The sequence below is a fragment of the Phodopus roborovskii genome, unplaced genomic scaffold, assembly GCF_943737965.1.
Source record: "Phodopus roborovskii unplaced genomic scaffold, PHOROB, whole genome shotgun sequence".
Taxonomy (NCBI): domain Eukaryota; kingdom Metazoa; phylum Chordata; class Mammalia; order Rodentia; family Cricetidae; genus Phodopus; species Phodopus roborovskii.
This window is the reverse complement of record NW_026125059.1, coordinates 7,692,040-7,715,059: the sequence shown is the minus strand read 5'-3', so window position 1 is coordinate 7,715,059 and position 23,020 is coordinate 7,692,040.

Below are 23,020 nucleotides of genomic sequence, written 5' to 3'. Positions count from 1 at the left end.
ATTGTATAAGGGCCAAGTTTAGAGACTTTGAATTTATTTTTTTCAAAGAGGCTGAACTTGTAATGTGTTTACATTTGTGAAGACTGTGAGAGTTTTATAAAGGAAAATGCTTTATATTGCGATATTAACAACAGTGTGCCATCTCAGGGATAAATGAGGAAGGAACGATTCTAACTGAAGAGTTTGTGAGTTAAGATGATGAGGGGTCTGCTGTGCTAGCTGGTTTTTATGTCAACTTGACATAAGCTACAGTTACTGGCAACAGAGGGAACCTTAATCTAGAAAATGCCTCCATAAGATCCCATTGTAGGAAGTTTTCTTAATTAGTGATTAATGGGTATAGATAGTCCATTGTGGGTGCCATCCCTGGGCTGGTGGTCCTGGGTTCTGTAAGAAAGCAGGCTGAGCAAGCCATGATGAGCAAGGCAGTGAGCAGCATCCTCCTCCGTGGCCTCTGCATCAGCTCCGCCTCCAGGTTCCCGCCATCACTGCTTTTGATGATGAACTGTTACAGGGAACTATGAGTGAAATCAGTCCTTTTCTCCCCAAACTGCTTTTGGTCATCATGTTTCATCACAGTAATCTAATCACAACCAAGACATCCCACATACCTATTTTTAATGCCTCATATGATGAACTAAGCATGTTTTCTTTCTTTAACCATTTAAAGGGTGCAATCTATAGGTGCTATTATATTTACAACAATAAATTATGCAGACTGTTGCAATTTAAGAAAGTGGCACAAGAGAGACATCATGTGACAGAGCTGGTGTGGAGGTGTTTTTTATTAGGGGAAAGGGAATGGGAAATAGGGGAGGGTAAGGGGAAGACCAGCCTCTGGGGACAGGAGCAGCAGAAAAGACTTGCAGAGAAAGAGAGTAAGACAGAGAAACAGGCAGAGAGAGAGGCACAGACACATACAGAAAGAGGAACAGATAGAAGCGCGCACACACACACGCACACACACACACACACACACACAGTGGGGGAGGGGGAGATGGGAGGAGGGCAGGGTCCTTTCCCTTTTATGCACAGGTGGTGCTCTTAGTGGCTTCAGCTGAGGGCATATCCTGACATAACCCCAAGGACAGACCAATACAGATGTCTGAATACTAATACACTAATACAAACACTTCAGTTTGCTTAATTTGTCTTTTATTGCTACACAGTCACATTATTTCCAGACAGACTATCATAAATAGAGTCCAGTAATTGTTCTTATAGAAAATAAGCACACAGAGCTGTGTCTGGCTTTTTTAGGGTTCTGCCTGAGGTCTAAGTCTTGGCTGTGGCTGCTAGGGCTTTTCCTATATACTTCCTAGATTCCATCAGTGCCTTTACAACCTTAGGGGTTTCTAACTTGTCATTGTAGAAGTGTTTTGCTGGATCCAAAAAAATTGCAAGTGTTTTCATTTTCTACTTATTTCTAGGTAAAATTATTTGATATATTAAGAATAAGAAATTTTTGCCTTCTTTATTCAATTGATTTTTTTCCTAAATAATGTGTATGTGTACACACACACACACACACACACACACACACACACATACACACACACACACACACACCATGTAACTCCAGTATCTGCAGAGGCCACAGAAGGCCATTAGATCCTCCAGAACTAGAGTGACAGGTGTTTGTGAGCCACCAGGCCAATTCTGGAAACTAAACCAGGTTTCTCTGTAAGAGCAGTCTGTGCTCTTAACCACCTAGACATCTCTTTAGCTCTGGATCTTTTCTTAAATAACAAAAATACCAAGTTTTAGAAATGGTTTCTATGTCATCTGTAGCTGTCATAAAGAGATGTGTCTTCCACATGTTGCTGGATGAATCACACATGGTCACTCCTATCTCCAGGAATCTTGGGACTATACCACATTTCATGGCATTGCCATGTATGAACTTGTGCCCACTTAGTGCAATGTCTTTACTATTAACATAGCTCTTTCTATTATACTTCTGTACAGAATTTTAATTTTCCTGACATTTTTGTTATAGGGATTTATTTTCATTTGCCCTGTGCTTTTTAAACTCTTCATTATCTGCTTTCTGGGAGCAGTGTACAATTTCCTTCCAATATTGCAGTGCCAATCAAGCAGAGAATGGATACTGCGGATGACAACATTGCCGGCCTTTCTTTTATTTGAATCTGAGTGCTATACTTCTGTTTTTTCTTTCTTTCTTTCTTTCTTTCTTTCTTTCTTTCTTTCTTTCTTTCTTTTTTTTTCTCTTTCTTTCTCCTTGAGGCAGGACTCTGTGGATCTACCACTGTGTGGCTTTGAAAGCCCTGTTTACCTTCCTTGAGATCCTAGTCTCTGCTGTAAAATGGCTAGAATGATAGTCCCGCCTTGGCGTGGCTGCTGTTAGCACAGAGTAGCTAAAACTGTGCCTGCTGGGCTTTCTAACTCACTGAGTAGTGCTTTGCATTCTCTCTGACATCCCATTTGGGCTGTGCTTCTTCTGGTTAACATCAGTTAGACGGTCTATCTTTTGTTACACTCACAGAATCCTTCTTTTAATAAAGCTTATCATTTCCCCTTTAGGTTTTCTTGTTTATTTTTTATGAGCTATTTGACCGCAGTAGTTGAGCCTGTGCTTTGGGTGTATGTAGAGCTGCGTTTTCCTGTTCTGCTTTTTACATACCATTCCATCCACATCATGCATACTCTGTGAAGGAAAGCAGACACCTGTTTTTGTTGTTTTATCATACCAAGGTTAAAACTTACCCCCACCTCATCCTTAAGTAACATTAGTGGCTCTGCCCTCATCCCCACCATTCAGATTTTCTCAGTGAGTGGTACCTTCAGCTAAGTCAGTGAATCTCAGCCTAAGTGGGTCATGACCCTTTTGGGGGGTCACATATGAGATATCTATATCACAGTTCATAACAGTAGCAAAAGTGCAGTATGAAGTCGCAATGGCATAACTTATGGTTGGGTCAGCACAGCATGAGGACCTGTATTCCAGTGTCACAGTGTTAGGATGGTTGAGAACTGCTGGCATAGGTTCTTTGTGTCTCTTCCACTTTCTTTCTGGTGTGGGTTCCTTGCTGTATACGTGTCCCTTCTAAAACAACATAACAACTCTAATTTACAAAAAGTAGCAAGCGTTCATGCAGCACTTTATGATTTCTGACATAAGATGCATTTTCCCTTTTATGTGCAATTGGTCATCTGAATAGAATAGAGCTAGGAAAGCAGGTAAGTGCAAAAGCCCAGATCCCTACTCGGAACAGGAAACACAATAATACCCAGTGGTACTTTTCCTTTCCAGCAATATTGTTATTACATGTCTCTTTATTTCCTAATACAGCAAAGCCTGTGCCAATATTGTGCTTTATACACCCAAGCTAATAAAATAAAAGCAATCCCAGTGCTTATACGATTATGAAGAAAGCCTGGCTTTTGTGTGGGTTACACCCTGTCTCTGCTCACATTAACATAATTGTCATGAAGAGACATAGAAGCCAATTCAGGTGCAGCTTTAGGTAAGAAAGAAAAGCGCCTTGATTTCCTTAGACTATGTTTATTATTTGGGACTACAATCTTGTTTATCTTGATGAGGGCTCCATGCTCAAGGAAAATGTAATTTCAAATAAATCTCCCTCCACTCTTCCTTGGGGATGCTGAACTCTGGTACACATTTCTCCAGCAGGTGTTATTTTAAATCTCTGCACCTGGGGACCTGCCATTCTTCTAAGTAAAATGTAGGTATAGATACACATTTGGAAAGTCTCCAAAAGGAGGCAACTTAAGAGAACTTGCTTTAACTATAATCAGGAGAAGACGATGGTTAACAAGCTTAGGGTTTGCTTTCTGCTCCCAGGGCTGGGGATGTTCTTTGAATAAACAGGCTCCTGTCTCTCCTTCATTCTATCTTTGCTGGCTTTCAAAGGCAACAATTTATTTATTCCTGTAGCCACATGTGGTTAAGTTTCATGGGATGTGACTGTTAAGTTCACCCCTACATCTATCAGACTTCCCAATCGAATTTAAATCTGGTCTTAGATAATCACTGTGGATTATTGTATGTATCTACTGAACTAGGCTTTCCTGGATGGCAGCATAATGGAGGACCTCTAAGGATGAGCTTTGGACAGCAGATGAACAGCATCTGCTCTGCTGTTTAGAATCTCTTCAAGACCTCAGCCACAGTGTCCACACTTACAGACCTCATGTTTGCTGACTGGAGCCTATCTACCAGGTCCTTCAAGAGGACCCAGTCCAAGGATACGTTCATGAGGTTAGCATAGTAACAGCACAGCAGAAAGGGGCTTTGAAGTTGAAGGATAACATTTGTATGATGTTGGCAAGTCCCTTGTCCTTTACTATCAAGTTTGTAGTTTTACAACTGAGCCTCATGTTGGAAACATGACTGAATTTTCATTTTGACATCTTCGCCTTTATAGTTTACTTCTGGACATATGAGGGTGACCATGAGTTGTATTTCCTTTCAACATTTATCCCAGTCCAGTTTACAACCACCGGTGTCATTGATTTACCTCGTACTGGCCTCCTTGTAAGTAGATTTGGGGAAGAGAAGATAAACTCTTCTGTTTGCCTTTGCTGCTATTGACAATGCCCTTGTCCATCCCTGTGTTCCTGGGCTAACAGGGCGGGGGACCAGGGAGGACATTCTGTGGAGATTGACCAACTTCCTAGGCACCTGTGATGGTCAATATTGACTGTCAGCTTGATAGGAAATAGAGTCACCCAAGCCTCTGGCTGCAAGAGAGTTTCTAGATTATATTATTTGGGGTGGGAGGGCACACTGTAAGTGTGGACAGCTATTGCATAGGCTGGGAGTCCCTACAGACAGAAAAAGAGGAGGTGATTGGGTTACCAGCATTCGTCACTCTCTGCTTCCTGACTGTGGATGCAATATGGCCAGCTGCCTCACTCCTGCTTGCAGGACTGGACCTTCAGACACGAATCAATAGACATGCTTCTTTGCTTTTGCCAAGTTACTTTGCATAGCAGCTTGAGAGGAGTAGCTAAAGTGTTCCCCATGAAGGAATGCTCTCTCTCTCTCTTACTGTGACCCCTGGCATTTTCCAGACCACAAAGTTAGTGCATATTTACAATTAGGGGCAGAGGGGAAATGTAGTGGAGCATGAGTCATTATGGATGCTCAAAATCCATGATATACTTACAGAAAAATGGCAAATGTACCCATGCATAAAAATGTGACAGCATCCTAGGGCTTCCTCCCCTCAAAAACTACAAGGGTGGATAAGCTGCTGCCAAGTTTCTCATCATGTCTGACAACAATGAGTGAAGTCATCATCCCACTGCACATGAAAGAGCAGCCTCTGCATCAGCCAAGAAAAATTATGTCAAGGCCCATATCAGTGCAGATAGGAGTTCAAAGATGTGTGTAAGGTCAAATTCCCCTGCTCTGTAGCCCAAACATAACATAGTCTTCTTTGTGCATTCAAGGGATGCTTGGCAACTGGGGATTCATTGTCATTCATGATGTGGAGGAGAGCAGACTGTGAACAAGGAAGCCAAACATGATTCCAAAAGCAGTCAAGTGGCCCAGCCTGGCTACCACCAGCTGCATGCCCCCAAGTTGGTGGCCAACTTGAGATCTGAGGTATGTGGAGGGTCCTTGTTACATGATCTCTTATCAGGCAATGAGCCTGCTTCTCAGAGTCTTACCTATGTTGCCTGATGTTTGATTTTTAATATCTATAGACTCTCCACGTGGTCAGAGCTAAAGCTGTCCACGGCACACAGCAGGCAAGCATCACAACTGGGATGAAAACTAATTGGTTCGACTGAAGACTACACAGTCCTCAATCTTCACCATGCATATAGGAGACCACACAAAGGGAGGCTTCATTTCAATAGAGATGAGTGGGATATTTTTAATGTCCTGTGCTTAGCCAATATTCTAATACACAAGAGTCTATGAGAGATGGAGGGAGGGAAAGAAAATATATGCTCTCATTCTTAAGATGATCACTCTTTCTGCATTGGAGACTGAGTAATCCTCTTTCCTAAAGGCACATGGCCAGGCAAAGTGTAACTCGAGAAAGATGAAGTCGGCTGCTCTCTTCTCCCCTTGTATTACACTGTTCTATGTTAAGGTGGCAATGAATCTCAGACTTGCCTTAATTAAAAAATCTGCTTCATTCCTAAACTAGCACTCAGGTAAGTGTCAGCTTTCCAATTATACATGCAAAAAAAAACATGTTTGGAACCAGTGCTAAAAACCATGTTTGCAGGAGGCTTTAATCACCGTGAAGGAAAAGCCGGACCTTCCAGCTACGTAAATAACCATCCATTTCTTAAGTGTGCTGTAGAGTTCTCCCAGAAGAAAATTCTAGGACTTTGGAAGTAATATAATGGTAATTAATTACTAGAAGGAGATTAATCCTGCATGCCAAGAATGGTAAAGAAATGCGCAGGGCTCCACAAATGCAGTCTGCAGGGAACTCAGTGGGGGGCAGACTTCAAATCTGTTTCTGGGATGGCTATTTTTTCCTTCTATTTTATTTCATTGTACTGTGCTATATTGTATTATTTTGTTTTAATCAGTTAGTGCAATCAACTCCCATGCCACATTATCAAAACAGTAGCATTTTCTTATAATGTTTATGGGTGTGTGGTGTATGTAAATGTGAGTAGGGTAGACTGGCACACATGCAGTCTATAGGAGGATGGTGGGTGTCCTGCTCTATATTCTTTGTCTTACTCCCCTGAGATAAGCTCTCTCACTGAACCTGGATCCAGGCTTGTGGCCAGCAAGCCTCCCTCTCTGCTCCCCACAGTGGTGGGGTTACAGGCTTGTGCCTGGCTTTTTATGTAGGGGTTGGGGATTTGAATTCAGGTCATGTAATAAGTGTTCTTATTCACTGAGCCTTCTGCTCAGCTCCCAAATAATTTCTGATTGGTCTTCATGTTCTTAAAATTAAAATATTGTTTTAGGGAATCTGTTGTCATGATTGCTCAAAAGCATTTGATGGCTCTGTGTTGATTTTAAGTACATTCTAATTTTGCATGTCTGTATGTATTTGGGTGCATGTATGTATGGGTACACCGTGTGTGTGTGTGTGTGTGTGTGTGTGTGTGTGTGTGTGTTGTGCATGCATTCCTATATTTATACATGTGTATGTACAGGTGTGTGTTAGCGATCAAGCAAGCATGCATGCACGCACATGTGTGTTAATGTATGTCTGTGGAAGCTAAAAGACAACCTCAGGTGCTCTTCCTCTGATACTTGCCTTGTATATGTGTTCATGCATGCATGTGCCCATGTGTGTGTTACTGTGTATACAAGCATGCATCATCAAAGTGGGAAAACAGTGAAATCAAGAGCATGGTAGCTTTGCTTTTGTAACTAGCTTAGCTCAGAAGCCACAAGCTCTCATTTTTATTGTGTTCCACACTTGCAAAAATAGCCATTAAGAACACTCCCAACTCCAGAGGTGGTACCTTAGTTTCCCTCCCAGCTGTGATGGAATATACCAATAGCTTATGGAGGAGGGGTTCATTTTAACTAACTGAGTCGCAGCCCATCATAGCTCAGAAGTCACAGGGAGCAGCTGGACACATCCATAGTCAAAAGCAGAAAGAGAAAGAATGCCTAGTGGTCTGCAATGCTTAGCCCCTCCTATCTACTACTATACCCCAAGAACCTAAACCCAGGGTAGGCTTTTTTTCCTCAGTTATCCCAATGAAGGAAATCACTCCTAGTGAATCCACAGACAGAGACAATCTGTACAATTCCCCCTTGAGAATTCCCAGTTGATTCTAGCTTTGTTCAAGATGACAATTAAAACTAGCCATTACACCTGGGGACCTTTCACAAGATGAATACTGGGCTTTACTGGTCATAGGGTCATGTCTGGAGCTACCCATCACAGTGGACTGTCTAGATTTCTGCACTAAGATCATTAAACCCTTGTTTGTTCACTGTAGAGTAGAGTAACCCTCATTTGGTATGATCTGTGTCTAGCAGCCTAGAATTCTTAACAGAGTGAGTGTGAAATGATGACTTAAAACTGGTATTTGAGACAAAACTTGAGGCATCAAATACCAGCTCCATACTGTGTGGTGTCATGTAAGTTGATTAGCCACTCTCAGCTCTAGCCTCCTCATGGAGTATATATTGTGGTTCCTATAAGCCTTTGCAGTAGCCAAATATCCACTCTGATACAAGCCTGGAGCTGACTGTGAGCTCTATAAGTGTTATTGTGTTACGAGCAGGTTTTTCCCACCAGTCTGGTCCTATTGCTGCGCCAGCCCCAAATAACACACAGAGACATTGTATTAGATATGTTGTTGGCCTGTTACTTACATCTCTTATTAGCGATTTCTGTCTTAAATATTAACCAATTTCTATTAATCTAAATGTTTCCACGTGGTCTTGGTTTACTGGAGAGAGGTTCCGGAGGTCTGCTCTTTCTATCCTCCATGTTGAATCTCCTTCCTTCTACTTGCTGAATTCTTCTTGTCTCCTAGTCCTGCCTATCTTGCTTTCCTATTGGCCAACAGTGTTTTATTCATTAACCAATAAGAGACACATATTTACAGAAAGACATCTCCCATCTTAAGTCCTTAGTAATAGAAACTGCAGCAAGTCAACTCCCTGGAGACAGGGCTTCTCATTCCCCAAAACTCACATCCCATGTGTCCATCATTAATATTTGATAACCAATCCTTGCATGCATGGCATGATAAAATTTTGCATTGTAAGCCATTGTTTTGCATTTTCTCTGTCAAATGTTCATGGTACCATTTCCTACTTTTGAAACTTTGATAAAGTGAAGGCAATGTAGGATGCATGGAGATGACATTTAAATAAATCCTTGACATCTTTCTCAATGAGTGGTCTTTTAAAAGGAGTCCATGTGGAGTCCACTTAAGAGACAGTAAGTACCATGAGTGTCCAGGACATCACTGCCTTTATAGTTCCTTCACCTGCTGCACTGTTCTGAGGGCCAGGGTGAACCACCACAGTCAGGTTGACACAAAGCTTACAATGGTTTTGGTGCCTGCCCCTTTGTTTATTAAGCCAAGTATATGGAACCTTGCACTTTCCCAAAGCTCTGTATTGGAATTTCCTAAGTTCTTAAAACACGTGAACCATGATTTTTCTCTCCTGATAAAAACCTCAGAAACCTAATTCAATCTTCATTAAACACTTACTGTGTGGTATAAATCTAAATAGAAGTCAATCAAACCAGCCATGGAGCCACTGATACACAGTAGGCATCTTTGAACTTGACTTTGGACTCAAGGGGGCAGTTGCATGATATCAGGTGAAGGTTCTGAAGATTTGCCCCACAGAAGTTAGGGTGGGGCATGGGAACTGCATTTAAAGATTCTAAACATGTCTACGAGGCATTTCCATGTCTGCATGTAAAGCAGTCATGACAGTTTATCATTCCAGCTTGGAGAATGCAGTGAGTTCTGAGGCTGGCCTGAGAACAATTCTTCAGTATATTTAAGAAGTTCCTCCTATGGGACAGGCCCTCCTCCCTGGCTCTGGGGATCAATTGATGAATGCTCTGCCACTGTGGGGCTTGCAGTGAGAAGCATGTCAACTGCATGGCATTGATGTAGGAAACAGAGATGGGCATTTCTGATGCTTCATTTCATACATCACCTGGCATGGGGCAGACAGTAGCATCTATAGCATTGTGGGGACACCTCATCTACCACAGTGACTAAGAGCGTGTCCTCCAGGCTTGTTGCGCGGGTTGGAACTGTAGCTTCCTATGATTCAGTTGATACTGGCCACACTACTTCATCTCTTTGAACTTCAGTTTTACCATCTGACATGTGAACAATGAGAAAAGTATTCCACAGTGTGACAGTAAGCACTAGAGACACTGGTGTATAAAGCACATGAAACGACCCAGTAAATAGCATAAAACACATAAAAGCAACCTGGCAATTGGTGCCTACTCATCAATTTGGCACCATCACCTCTTTGTTCTTATTATAGTTCTTGTCATGGCTGCTGCTGTTATTTTTTTCATTGTCCCGATAACCACTGGTGTTCACAGGAAGAGTGAGCATCATGTCTCTCCTGCCTGTTTTGCCCATTATCTTCACTTTCATATCTTTCGTCATGCTCCACCTTAGTTTAGAGTCTAAGATAGACGACTCTTATTTAAAAATAACCTGGATAGTGTGTTAAAAACAAAGTAGGAGCTTTGTTCAGTATGTTGACTGTAGGAGCCAATAATTTACCTGCCACTCCCTTCCTCCCTCCCTTTGTCCATCTGTCCCCCTGTCCCACCCATCCCTTCCTCCCTCTCTCTATTCCTCCCTCCCTTGTCTCTTCCTCTGTCTCACTATGTGTCTTCTGTATTTATCTCTGCATGTATGTGTGTGCCTATAAGTTCACATGCATGCAAGGTTTGCTATAACCCACCACAGAGAGCATTGTTTTGTGGTTCCCAACCCTTCATGCTCCTTTGAAATTCTACCGCAAAAGATCAATATAAACACATGAAAGTGAACTCAGAAGTTATCCAAGTATTTAAAAGCAAAATAAATTTCTTGCTAATGGTTGACTCTTCCTTATAATTTTGTTCCAAGGAATTCTCTGCATGCTCTTCCTTGACAAGGATATCCTTTAAAGTCATGGAGGAGAAAATGCAGCTAATAAGCTCTCTGACAGATTTTTAATATAAGTGTCACAGGATGGATCTTCAAAATCCATTCTCCTCCCTCTCTAGTCAACTCTCCATGCCTGCACTTTGGAGGTGGTGTCAGGGACATTTGAAGAGGAATAGATTTGTAACTTCTAATACTCAATTAAACAACTTGCTCACTCCTAATTGAACATTTGCCAGACAGTAAGGCCTATGGTAGACAAGACAGGCACTAAATAAATGTGACATAGGTTATTCCCATGGACTACATGTGTGGATAGATTCACACATGCATACTGAGTGATGGAGGCGGTTGTGAGCTGAGTAGAGGAACAATACACTAGGAAGAATACCTTGAGTTAGTTTAATGAGACTTTACAAGGGACTGTAAATGCAAGAAAATACAGTTGACAAATAATCTACACAAACAAGAAATATAGATTTCTACTCCTTTTATCCCAAGAGCAATAGAGTCAAGGCTTTGAAAGATTTTAAGTAAGGGGCTAACATGAAATGATCATCTTAGGGAAGACACTTTGATGGATAGTAAGTAGGGTAGCTATAGCACACACTGAGTAATTGATTAATGTTATTAATCTATGTCTCTAGGCAGAGTTCCTGAAAGGAGATGGCAGTGCCTAGTCTCTGGATTTATAATATGATGGAAAGGGACAGGAATAGCTATAGAGTTATCTCTGATCACCCTAGGCTAGCAAAGCTAGTGTGAGGACCAGCAATGATGGATGCAATGGAATGCAGGTTGAGAACAACTATGGCCATCCCATGTTAGGAGTGATTATAGTCTTTATACAGCAAATAAACTGCATACATAGAAAGAGGTTTAGATAGAGTGATTTGGTAGTTCATTATAAGTGTCAACTTGCCATAACCTAGAATTACCTTGGGGGATGGTCTCTGTTGGAAAGACGTCTAGATTGGGTTGTCTTGTGTGGGGTAGTCTTCACTGTCAAATGGTGTGGGATGGGTGCACCACTTCATGTGCTTGGACCCAAACTGCTTAAGGGTGAAGAAAGCTAGTTGAGTCCAAGAGAGCAAGAAGGCAGCATCTATACCCCCTACATGATGATCTGGAGTTGTGAGCCACTCACTCTAATCCTCTAAGCTGCTTGATGTCCAAGGATCATATCAAAGTGATAGAAACAACATGATGGGACCTGGGCTCCATCAACAGTTGGAGAGTACAGTGAGAGAATGAAGGATGTATATTCCTGATTTATTGCCACGGAGGACACCTAAATAAACACCCACATATACGATCAAGTTAATGCACCTGATAGCTTATGCAAGACATGCAACTAGGTGTTGGTTAAAACTCCGTTATTACCACGGTGTTTGGGGACTGTTTCTCAGTGTGTTCCCAACTGCTGCTAAATATTCCCTGGGCAGAGTAAACAGTTTCCTCTGGCTTGTCCCCTTCTTTTGACATTGAAAGAGACTCTATCTGGTGGCCAACAGGTGTACATTTTGCTGATGTCTTTATGCCACTCCTCTCTACAGGTGGCCCTGTGCCAACGCCAGCAATCTTCAGATTGCCGCCTTTTACTTAGCTACAGACAGGAAAGAGCTACTCCTGCAAAGACAGCACACCACCATGCTCAACACCAGGTCCAGTAGTGTTGGGTGTTGAGTGGAACTTACCCGTGGGCCAGCCCTTCCCCTTCAGAAGTGAGAAAGATAGAGGCTACCCCCTTCCACTTTTTGCCTATATGGTCATATATCTATTCCTGTGCACATCGCCTTTGCAAGTCATTTCAGACACTTAGTGAAAAAAGGAAAATTAAAAAAAAAACCCAACTATTGAACATTTTGATAGCTCTAAATTTTAACTACCCTAACTATGTAATTTAATATAAAATACCTCAGCAGGTCAATTTCCCCACAAAATTAAAACATCTGTTTTTCCATGTTCTAATCACATGCCTGGTCTGGCTCAAGTCTCAAATGGTTGCTCTGTTACTTTACTCTCAATTTCGTTTCATAACCAATCACATATATGGGGACAGAGCCACAGCAAAGGCAAAATGAAAATGTAAATAAGAAAAATACTTTCCCGAACAGAGGTTCCATGAAGTGTTTCCTCAGAGTGGCCTTTTTATTTCTTCAAGGACAAGGGGGCAGGCTGCAAATACACACACACACACACACACACACACACACACACACACACACAGTTTCCTTTCTTGTGTAATTCCTGACCTTGGGGGACACCCGTCCTTTCAGAAGATGGATCTGTTGTGGGGTCAAGAGGACTGGACCATGCCTAGCCTCCTCTGAGAGAGCTTCCTGGATTCATTAAGAAGTGTGGCTCAGCATCTGCGATCCTTCTAGAAGTTCTGGAAGGAGGGAAGGTGCCTGAGGGGCTGCTTGTTCAGAAGTGCCCCAGGAACAGAAGCAGAGAGTGCTGGACACAGGACAGATGTTTCAGGGTCACCCTCATGTCAAGTGACCATGACTATTTTCAGTTTGTTTTGTGATTGCTTGAGTAGGGAGCATGGTGTGGCTGGCAGGGATAGGAATCCACCTCTACAGAGAGGAAGGGGGAGTGCTGATTACTTTCATGCTGCTGTCGTCATGTCTGGCTCTTGAAATGGACTAGGTAGCCCTTTTGGCTTACATTGAACACAGAGCAAAGTAAAACTCCTCCTGGCTGAACATCTGCCTGGCCTCCTGCACCTGAACCTGCTTCATTCTCTTTAAAATAGTGGATTCTGTTTTATTTCTCTCTTTGTTCCTATCATTCGGTTTGACTACCGTTTCAACCGTCTGAATGAGATCAGGCCAGTTTTCATGGAACTCCTGGGACTTGTGCTTGTCACCAGAGCACTTTCATTTTTACGTTTCAGTGTTGGTCATGAATGAGAGAAAATTTGGTTCTTCCTCCTCGTTGTCCCAATAATAATCGGTGGCTCACCTCTTTTATTTTAGATTAAATACCAGAAAAAAATTCAAAAGCGATGGGGGATGTCCTTCCGTATTTATGTTTCTCTTATTGGTTGATGAGTAAAGCACTGTTTGGCAGGAAGACAGGGGGGGCTAGGAGACAAGGAGAATGCTGGGGAGAGAGGAGAGAAAGGAGCCTTGAGGAGACACCATGTAGGTGCCAAAGGAGTAACAGGTCTGGGCATTCTCCAGTAAGGCAACAGCACGTGGAAATACATAGATTTATAGAAATGGGTTAATAAATAACAGAGCTACCAATAAGAAGTCATTGGCCAATAGTTTATAAATTACTACATGTGCTTATTTGGGACTGAAGATAAGCAGGACCTGGGCAGGAAAGAAATTTCAGTTACATAAAAGGGGGAAGGTAACACAACTACATTAGTTTATGGCACCTGGCATCACTGTGTGTATATGTACATCTTGCAAGGATTTTTGTGCCCTCTTTTCTTAAGCAGGAGTCTACTGAAATGAAAGATCGAGAAGATGCTAGTTTAATTTCTCCAAACCTAAACTTTTCACATAAAAAGGTGATGTACCTAAGCAAAAACTTCTGATTAATTCACTGAGTTGAAGTATTATTTTTCACAATGGTGACAATGTTATAATGTAATTTTCTAAGATAACACTGTCTATTGTGTCTCCAGATTTATTTTCCTGTGTGTGTGTGTGTGTGTGTGTGTGTGTGTGTGTGTGTGTGTGTGTGTGTGTGGTATTTCTTTGTCTGTGTGTGCATGCCATAGCCCATGTGCATTGGTCAGAAGATAACTTATGGCAATTGTCTCTACTTCCACCATGTGGGTTCCAGGAATCAATGAAGTTCTCAAGCTGATCACAGCAGCTTTATTCTGAGTCACCTTACTTGCCCCAAATATATAAAGGCATTACAAAATATATTTACTCTATACCAGACACTGACATTTTAATATTGTACATTTTATAATCAAACTTAATAAACATACATGGGATGTTCTCAAATCAGTGTCATAAAATTTAGTAAACTGAAGTAACTAGTATTCAAGAGATGGGCTGATAAGTGAAAGACATGAAAACTGTATTCTCTCACAAAGAAGTCAGGGGGCAATCATAGCAATTTTAGAGGGTATTTAAGGATGGATTGCCTTTGAAGCTGTGTGGATAAATTAATTTAGATGTGGTCATTTTAGAAGGCTCCTCAGTAAAACTGCCATGTTCCAGAAATGAGAATGAGAGCTAGAAACGTGTCCTGTGCCTTCTAGTCCCTGAAGGCAGCTTGTGCTTCTTCTGTGACTGTAAAAACAGCAGCATCACTGAACTCTCTAGGAAGTACCATGGATAGCCACATGGACATGGGCTCCCTAGTTCAATACCAGCATATCAACAATGAGCTTCCTCTGTGGGTGGCTTTCTAGAAGGTGAGTGGTAACAACCAAGTGTTTGAGTATTTCATAGCAGCTTCTACTTCTGCTGGGGAGCAGAGGTGGCCTGGAAGCCAATTAGAGAGTGGGATCAGAAAAGGTGAGGGGGGAGCATGGCAAATGATTCGTGTCTGTTGTAAATTAGTGATGACCCACACTATACTTACAACTATCACGGCTATCCTTTCCCACTGACTGTGTTCTCCAATACAGAGTGTATAAGTTCACCAAAGGTAGCCTGGCACTTGTGGCTCTCTGGCATGCTTCAGGCCATTGTTCTTTAGGTGTGATGTCACAGAGGGCAGGCGAGGAGCTTTCTGGGTCCTCTCTCTGGGTAGCCTCATCTTGGACAGTGATCAGATGACATTTAGGCTGCTTACCAGAGAGCCAGAGTTGCATTTCCCCCAAGATCCTTATAATTCAGGTGTGCGGTGAAGTCTAAGAAGCCCCACTTTTGAAGACTTACGTTTTATATGTTATCTGCGATTCGCCGATTTTTCCAGTGTAATTATAATAACAAAAGAAGTATCTCTTCTCCACGAACAAAACAAATTTGAAACAGATATTTGGACCTGGTATGGGGGCTGCTGGGTATGTGTATTGGACCTCATTGTTAGATAATATGATTCTATAAACCCCACATTTGTTCTTTAAGCATCTAAGTACCACCTGGTCTCCAGATGTCATAGCTCAAACTGATGGCTGTACTTCTCTGCAGTACTCTGAAGCAATAGACGGGCATTTTTAAATGCATGTGTATATGACTTCCGTAATGAAAGTTTTACTGCAAAAACACTTTGTTCCTAATGCATCCTTAAGTGAAGGTTTGTATTCTTAATTTTCCACTCAAGTCATTTAGAAACCATTAGTTAAAGTGGATGTCTAAGGCAGAGTAGGAACCTTGTAAGTTAGATATTTCTTCTGAAGATTGCTCTTATAATTGGCAGAGAAAGATAAATTCTTAATTGCACTTCATTACGTCTGGGCAGCAGATGCATTATTGTGCTCCAAATACCTGTCTTGCAAGGATGGAAGACAAGGGAGATGGGGTGCTATAGGACTGTTGAGTTTTTCAGCCAGACAGGGGCCCCTGTGCCTTTCCTTCCTTGCTCTCTAGGAGTTTGCGTGCACTTCCACTCTGAGTCAAGTCACAGACATTCATCTTCCCTGTTGTCCCTCTTGCTTCCATAGTTTACTATGTAGCAAGACAAGAGAGCGATTGCTGCATTGGAGGTTAGAGACGGTTGCCGGCACCTTCTGAAATTGGCAATCATGGATGGTGTCAGCAGTGAAGTCAGAAGTGGCTGCCCTCTAGTTATTTCTCACCTCAGAACTGTGCTTTTTTGCCTTCTGGCTCTTTTCAAATCTCCTCTGAAAATCTCTTTCTCTTGTGCCTGAGCAGTTTGATTTTTCTTTCAAGTTAGAGGTCTCCCGGAGAAAGACTTTGAAGTACAATCAGATCTGAGTTTCAAAAGTAAAGAGATGTGTTTCACTGATCTAAAGAAAGGGGTTGCATTTGCAAATACCCACATTTGCCTAGCACCCTTTCCAATGTGAGATTTGTCTGTATAGATTGTTCTCAATGTGGGGTTTGCTGCTGAGATTATAAATCCCCTTTTACCACACAGATCTCATACCAACTGCTCCTGAATGCCATTTGACTGATTCTCTTTTTCAGGATGGTAAGAAATGATAGGCATTTTCATTAGAAATTCTTCCATAGACTCTCATTCTATATGCTGTTTTGGAAGGCATTGTCTATATTTCAATTTCAGACATCAGAACAAAGTTCAGATGCCTTTCGATTGTTGGCAGGTTTGCATGCTTAGTGAATTTATTTTAAGTGGGGGATTTATTTTAGATTGAGAAGGGAAATTGAGGTTGAAGGGATATATTTCCATCTCAGTCCAGTGTCCCTAACATTTGGGAGAACTGAAAGAGGTTTGAGTTCATATATAACTTAATATGTTTTATATGTTTTCCCTTGACACAAATGTATATATAAAATAACTTCATCATGTTGTAAAATTTGTGTTGAAGAATTATGATTTCTTGCTTGGGTTATTCAAAGCCCATCAATCATTTTAAAAACATTTATTGGTTTGCTTATTTCATGTGGGTGATTGCATGGTGTCCATAGAGGCCAGAAGATGTCACTGGATCCACTGGAATTGGAATTACAGATAGTTGTGAGTCCCAGCATGGATCCTAGGAAATTAACCCAGGTTCCCTGCAAAATGGCCAGTGCTCTTAACTGAACCATATCTCTAGCCCTTCAACTGGGAAATCATTAACCCCACTACTTTTGAAGTATTTTTGTGCCATACATACATGTGGTTTCTGTGTTGGTTCATTCTCTCTCCAGACAAGGCAATACCCATCTGAGACAAAAGTATGCAGACTTATACTTAAAAATAAAAAGATAAATATTTATCATTTGAGGTTTGTAATGATACTGTTGGGTGCTTTGCCTTATTTGTATCAGTTCATGTATTGTTTGTCTATGTATGTAACACATACAAACACATGTGTACAGAGATGAATGAGTTGCGATACCTTAGTGTATGTAACTGTGTATATGTATGTATATACATTTTTTACATCTTTAGTGTATGTATATAAATACATTCATGTATAAATATATGCTTATTTACAGTCATCCATGCATGTTTACCTGCACACATCTAACCCATTCATACACATATATTTATATATACACATATAGGCACACATATGTGTATCTATGTACAAGTGTGCATAGGTAATTTGGAAGTGGATGTGTTGATATATGTATAGGTAGAATATATGTTTACATGTATTTGCATGCACATGAATTGTATATATATGATTGTGTGTTGGTGAGCAATAAAATGACATGAAGTTTTGCATTTTTGTCCATATATACCATATATACACACATATCACTCTTTTCCAAACCAGAATGTTCTAGTTATAAACAGTGCATCAGTAATGCTGCAGGAGCTTCAGGAGACTGGGGACAATATTGAGGGAGTGAGGCAGCTTCTTTCCCTGAAGTAAGAGCTTGAGGGGAGGAGTCTGTTCTGGAGGCAGGTGCTTTCCTGAGGCCGAAGATGCTAACATGACTTATTGTCAGGAATATCCCAGTCACATGAGGGCAATGGTCATGTGGTTTCTTTCCCAGTGATTTTAAGTCTTTGTGCCCAGCCTGTCTCTGCTGGTAGGAGGGGGTGTGATTGATTATACATGTCCTGTCTTCTGCTGAGTTCTTCTTTCCTGTGGGAGTCAGGAGCTGTGGGGTTGGCGACAGTTTGGAATACTTGGTTAATTCTCGATAGAGCATGATATTCTATTTTCTTTGCCCAGACAATCTCATTACTCAGAACCTTGGGGGAAACATGTTGTTAAGCATCTGTGAAAGGTGCTTCTTCATTGACTGAGTGCAGAAAAGGCAAGCAGAGAAAGGCCTTCCCAAGCAGCTGGCCCACAGACATGGGTGGGAGCTTGGCCAGTCCCCTGCATTTCTCTCTCTAACTTTGAATACATTCTGTAGAAAATTTTTAGAATAAATATTGTTTTTATAATTTTTACATAGTAAGTATAGAATAGGCATGTTTCCCGCTGCTTAATAACTTTATTCTCTACCATTAACTTGTGAATGACTTCATTTAATAGCTCAATAAACTATTCATGATATTTAAAATAAAACCTCTGTAAGCCACATGGGACTATTGTATTTTTTCCTAGTATTTTTAAGGCACTGATAAAATTGTATTTTTTATAGTTGATCATAGACCAATACTATCTCACTGGTACCTTATCTCCCATAAACCACAGTAAACCTTGTATGATTATATTTTCAAACAAAATCATCTTTATTATTTCAAGCAGCACAGTTTAGGGGTTAGAAAATTGTGACAGAACATGGCAGCAAAAATATCTAAATTATAATCCTATCCCATCAAATGACCTTAGGAGTCCTCCTCTGCCTTGTGTAACTTTTATGCTAGTTTAAGACAAATATTATTTTTAATAGAAAAACATGGAAACCTTTAAGTAATTTTCAACTTTTAGGATACATCAATCAATGAGTTGTAATATATTTGAGCTTTGAGAAAAACCTAAAATTTCTTAAAAATCCAACAACAAGAAACACAGTCTCTTGTAAATGATGAATTATCAGACAGGATAAATTTTTATTCTGATGTTGATGGAATTTGAGCTCATATTATCAATATCATCAAACAAAAAATGGCAAGTTCAAAAACCACAACAACTAATCACTTGCCGAACATTCTTTGCTTGGCCCTCTGGAATATTTTGACCATCTTTATCACACTGTGACCTTTTCCATTAAGCCCAATCCCACTGTGTCACTGAGTTCAACTTGACTTTCACCTTGGTATGTCAAATGCATCACTCATGATGCCCATTCCCCAATTTACATCACTTTGTCTGATGCTCATTCCCCAATCTACATCACTTTGTCCATGCTACCATCCATCTTCCCCTCTGTAAACTGTGTCTTGTTGAGTTTTCTTTTCTTTACCCAACTATGTCATACAGTACTCTGTTGAAAATCTCCCTGGTGGTCCAATCATTACCAAGCCACTCCCATGGGTGGTCTTTGTAACTGGAGCTGAAATGCATCTCTAATTAGTTCCACGTGGCAAATATTCATCAGCAGATTGCATGTGCCAAACTCAGGGCAGATGGAATGCTTGAAGTTTCATTGCAATCAACTGACCAAAAGGAAAACAAAAGTCATATGCATCTGATAATTTCAGAAACACAGGAGTTATCCATGAAATTGTAGACTCTACAAAGGGCGGATGACTGATGTCTCCATAGCATTGAACTGTGTAAGAAAGTAGAGGCTTGAGGCTGCTGGAAGAAGATGGTCCCAGACTATGAGAGCATGAGAGGAAGGACTGGTCTGTGAACCATATACAGATAAGTCTCCCACATAATTTCTTGGAGGCAGTCCTAGGAGGCACAGACCACAAGTCTGATGTTTAGTTTTTATTTTCCTCATTGTGTATTTTTCCTTGCTATTTGATGAAACAGAAAACGGCGATGAACATGTGGTTTGTTGCAGTTGGAATATAAAATAGAGTCATATGTTTGAATGATTGGCAACCAGTTGATAGGGCTGTTGGGGATGGGAGGGCATCTATACATGAGTGCAAGCCAGTTGACTGATAACTGGAGGTGGAACTTTAAGGGTTATAGTACAGCCCAGCTTCTAGTCCCACATGTTACCCTTCCTGTCAATTATCAAGATGTGAGGAGTACCAGCTATGTATTCCTGATTCCATGAAGTACACCATGCCTTCTCCAACATGATGGACTGAACCCTCTGAACTGTGACCCTAAAAGTCTCTCAGCTCAGTATGCCAGACATATTGGGCTGCTGCTTACTGCATATCAACCCTGGATATATCTTGGGATTAATGCTAATGGATTAGACTTTTGATTCTTGACTGTGGACCATTCTTTGTTTATACAAGGATCTGAAGAATAGAATAGAAGTTCAAATGAAGGAAAAGGAAGGAAATCCAAAGCTGTGGCACACGAAGCTTCTCCCAACCAGCTCAGCTGAGTGCAATGATGGGGTACACACTATATTTTAACTATGTTAAAATCACCCCAATACTCATACTTTTTGCCCATTATTCAAGTCTGTCCAACAACTGTCTTAATTCCTTTATTTTCATCTACCATTAATGACTACTTTAAATAATTAATTTTAATAACTATAAGCATAAGACACAAGTTCTACCAATTACTTTTCTCTTGCTATGGCCAAACATCATAAACAAAAGAAAATTAGGGAACTAGATTTCTTGACTTACAGAGGGGAAGGGGAGGGGAGTCTGTTAGGGTAGGGAAAGAAAGTATGGCGGCAGCAGCAGGAAGTTTTCATTCACACACAGGAAGTGAGGTCAGGCTATAAAACCAGATATCCTGCTTCCATTTTACTTCCTCCAGCCAGGCTTCAACTTCCAATAGTTCTAAAAGTTTCTAGAACAATGGCATTCTGCAAGCTTGGTTTTTCAGTGGTATGCTAAAACACTCTGATCAAAAACAACTCAGGAGGAAAGGGTTGACATTTCCAAGTTCATCATCGAGAGAAGCCATGGCAGGAGCTAAAACAGGGACTGGAGTAAAGCCATGGAGAAGTGTTGTTAGCTTCCTGACAAGCTCATGTTCACCTACATTTCATATACATCCCAGGATCACCTGCCTAAGGATGGTTGTGCCATAGTGGCCGGGTCCTCCCACATCAGTCACCAATCACAGTAACAAGTTACAATTGTTACCACATTGATCTGGGCTGTCCCCCCAATTCCTCATTGAAACCTGATCAGATCACAGGAGAGTATGAACCTGTGGCTGCTGGGGGGCGGGGCTCCTGAGTGTCAAACTTAATTTCCGGTTGTGGAATTCCTTATGGGGTCCTACAAGTTGTCTGGGACCTGTAATTTTGTGCCGTTCCCCACCCTCCCCTCAAAATTACTAGGTTCCAAGATGTCCCAAATATTCAGACATGTGTATTTTTATCCAGTGCACACTGGGTGTGTGAATTATATGCTGAAGTAATTGGGAAAAGACAAAGGCCCAAGAGAAGTGAAAGGGAGCCCTGCTTGTTCTTTGCCTGAGATACAGGTAGGAGATTAGATTAGAAGGGCGTGGTCAAGTTTCTTCTGGCCCTTCAAAGAAGCACCCTGAACTCTCCAGGTAAGTGACGTTTGGTAGCACAGGAAGAGACCCTCCCCTTTTATTTTTCTCAACCACATTGATTACGTATATTCATCATTTTATTTAAAAGTTTCCCAATTCTGTGTGTTCGGCTGGAACCTGCAGCTCACCCATGCATGATCTGGAACCCCCCCCCCCAGCTCTCTCTCTTTTCTGTCTCCAAGCCCCGCCCCCTCAGAGAATCTTCAAGAAAAGGCCCGAAAGCCCAGGTCTGCATTCTTGACAGCTACAGTAGCTCCTCCTGGGAAGTCACCAGCAGACCAAGTCACCACCTGAAGTGCTTAGCGTTTGTGACTGTAGTTGGGGACAAGCCCAGCTTCTGGTTGACATGTCATCACTCCTCACCAACAACCTATATAAGCTCCCTGCTTTAGTTCGGACACAGTTCTCCTACCCCAATCTCTGGGGCTGGAGAACTCACCTGGGAGTTGCTTTGCTCATACAAACCTGTTCTTTCCCTTTCTCGATTCCACTTGATCTGACAAGAGAAACCTATCATACTATACAGAAAACCTGTTACTGTGTATTGACTAAAGTACCTTATTGGGGCATTTGATTAAAGGATAGACTATTGTTAAATCAGGGCACTTACTATTGACTTTTTTCAAATATTACACCCCATGTCAATCACATTTCAAGTCTATATATCTGTGGGGTTTGCACAATAAATGCCTTCCCTGACCGTTTGCATGGGGGGGGGGCAGTTCTTCAGAAGGGGGAGTGGCCTTAGGAAGTTGGACATGGAAGGAATTTAGAGACCTGTTTTCCGTTAACACTAGCATTTGTTTGAATGGAGGGGTCAGAGAGAGGCAGCACATGGGTGGGGCCAGGCAGGGGTTGTAGGCTAATCCTCAGAGGGTTGAAGATGGGGCCTGGTAAGGGATACAAGCAGGACACTCTCAGGAGTCATTAACTCAGCCTCTCTCACCCTGCTGCGTCTGCTCCATTGGAGTCAAGGAACATTACCAGATTAAATGTGACTGGAATTCTTGATAGAGATCTAATTGAAAGAAGAGCTCTAAAATCACCTTACGTTTTCCTTGATGCCCTCAAACTTTATCTGCCTTTAACAGAGAAGAACGAAACCTGAGAGGAAAACAGAGAAAGTGGTGTGCTTTTGTTGAATTCAACACCCCTTATGCATTCTTATCTTTTGCTAACCTTAAGTCCTTACAGCTCTTGAGCTATCTCTCCAGCCCCACGCCTGGTATTTTGAGGCAGTGTCTCTCAAAGCCTGAAGTCATGGATCAGGTTAAGTTGGCCAGCCCCCGAACCCAGGGATCCACCTGTCTATGCCTCCCTATACCT